The 2,732-nt window shown below is 42.9% G+C and overlaps 1 pseudogene; it reads right to left on the reverse strand.

The window, feature by feature from the left end:
* Positions 1-336: 336 nt before the first annotated feature.
* On the reverse strand, positions 337-455 carry LOC123995985 (annotated as a pseudogene).
* Between the last annotated feature and the right edge of the window lie 2,277 nt (positions 456-2,732).

The following is a 2,732-nucleotide window of genomic DNA, read 5'->3' on the forward strand; positions in this document are numbered from 1 at the left end:
CGATTCCAAGTTTGACTCAAAAAACTTTGAGGAAGTGGAATAGCCATTCCATTATATTGTTGTTTAGAATAGCATACTCTACAAAAAGCTTACAGCACCTGGTATTCCCAAGCTGTCTGCCAACCAAGTACTAACCAGGCCTGATCCTGCTTAGCTTCCGAGGTCAGACGAGATTTGTCAGTTTCAGGATGGTATGGCCATACGTCACAGAAGAGTTGGATAGACTATTTCAAGTATATTTAACTCAAACTTTGAGGAAGTGGAATCGCCATTCCATTTTTAAAATGGCCATTATATTATTATTGGGTATAGAAGAGTATACTTGACTGGGCAATATGCTTACAGCACCTAGTATACCCAAGCGGTCTCCCAACCAAGTACTAACAAGGCCTGCCACTGCTTAGCTATCAAGATCAGAGGTGATCGAGCGTATTCAGGATGGTATGGCTGTAAACCATATAAGAACTGTTAGACTATTTCAAGTTTATGTAACTCAAACTTTGAGGAAGTGGAATAACCATTCCGTTTAAAAATTGCCATTATATTATTATTGTGTATAGAAGAGTATACTCGCCTGGGCAAAAAGCTTACAGCACCTGGTATTCCCAAGCGGTCTCCCAGCCAAGTACTAAACAAGCCTGACCCTGCAAAGCTTTTGAGATCAGACGAGATTGGGCATATTTCTTTTTTTTATTAATAAAAAAAACGATTTTACAATATTTAAAATGCAATATACAAAAACCAATAAATACGACACAAGACTAAACATAGGCAGGTGAACAATTCACCCCCTATCAAATAAAAATACCAAAACCTTCATACAAACATTGCATACAAGACTAAGACAAATCAAATTCCACAGATTAAAAGCAACGCCTATCAAAACAATGTTTTCAAAATTATTAATGATACCTCCCCAAAACATTGCACATCAAACCCCTGTCCTCCCCCACAGCAATGAATCCACAATGTCACATACACCCTCTCAAAATCCCTCTACCTAGACCTATGCATCAGTCCAACAACCTTCCTGACCAAACCTTTAAACACCTTCCACACTGTCACCCTCTTTCCCTCATACATTGCCAAGTTCCTCCTTGAATATACAGCATACCTTGCATGTGACAACATAAAATTGAAAGTCAATTTTCACCCCCTCACATGCTGACCCACTCCAAACAATACCAATCAAACCTACCTATCAACTCTACTCCCCAGTACCTTTTCTAATATATCCCTCAACCTCACATAGAACCCAGCTACATCAACACACTCAAACATCATGAGCATCAGATTTTCATCCATAACTCTACATACGTCACACACACGACCAGTCTACCTGATGCAACACCACCTTGGTAAAAACCTGATTGTGCCTCAGCATAAAATCTAAATGTGTACATCCAAAACTGTTGAACCTCACTAGCATATGCTCCCACAACCGCTCTACATCCAACCCTGGAAACACTTGCCTCAACAATTTCTCAGATGCAGGCGCCTTGACCTTCTTGGTAAGAAGAGCCCAGTAGAAGACCCTCACCTGGGTAGAGGATAAGGCCTGCATAGACTCCCCACATTTCACCTGCATCTCAGGCAAGGTCTCTAAAACACCATTAGTCATTGTCCAACAGCCTCACCCACTCCACTGGAACATATTCCTTTATCCTCAACACCGTCCGTTTCCTGACACCCTCATTGACACCCTCATCTACACCCCAGACAGAATCTAAGATCGGCACCACCTCATACCTCAAGTCCCTCACTCTTGTTATACCCGCCCTCATACTCTCCAGCAGTGGGTTCAGAAACACCGGTCGATTCAAAATCACCCCGACAGAGTCACACTCATAGCTAATCTGTGGTAAAAACTCAGCCCAGGCCCTGAACATCCCCTGATAAAACTCGGGCACCTCTGCATACATGCTAGGCTTTAGACACATTAACAATGCATAGTCTCCGCAACTTCCACTTCTATGCAACCAATGCCGAAAAAACGAATTTCCCCCCCCTGACCCTCCACCCTATACATAAACCGTTGCACTCTTTTTAACCCCCAGATCTACTAATCTCAACCCACCCCTATCATAATCTGCTATCATCACATCATGAGCAATCTTCGCACCCTTCCCACCCCACAGGAAACCAGACACTACATTATTAATTTCCTTCAGAGCCCATACAGGCATGTTCAGAACCCCTTAAGTATACACACATCTTGACATCAACAATGCATTCACCACCACCACTTTCCCCCTCAATTTTAATTTCCTTTGTTTCCAGTACTTCAAAGTTGACTTAATTTTATTAAATCACCCCTGTCCAAGTAAAGTCCCTCGCCTCCCGCTCATCTACCCCAATATTCACACCCCAAATTCTCACATGTTCCGTAAGAGTCTTAAAAGGAATGTTACATGTAGACAACCATATTGCAGCACATAACATTTTAGATTTTTCAACATTCACCTTAGCCCCAGGAGCCCTCCAATACACATCAAAACACGTCAAACAATTAAAACTCCCTCCATCCCACACACCACAGGAGGTATCATCAGCATAATGATGCAGCACACTAATGCCTCCCCCCGGCAGGTCCACTCCATGCACTCATCCATCACGCTTGACAAAAGCAGCCAAAAGCTCAACTGAGATGCTGTACAGGAAAGCAGACTGTGGACAACCCTGCCTAATAGACCTGCCCAGGGGAAAGGGATCAGTCAGCACACCATTACACT

Source organism: Oncorhynchus gorbuscha, linkage group LG14, assembly GCF_021184085.1.
Source record: "Oncorhynchus gorbuscha isolate QuinsamMale2020 ecotype Even-year linkage group LG14, OgorEven_v1.0, whole genome shotgun sequence".
NCBI lineage: Eukaryota > Metazoa > Chordata > Actinopteri > Salmoniformes > Salmonidae > Oncorhynchus > Oncorhynchus gorbuscha.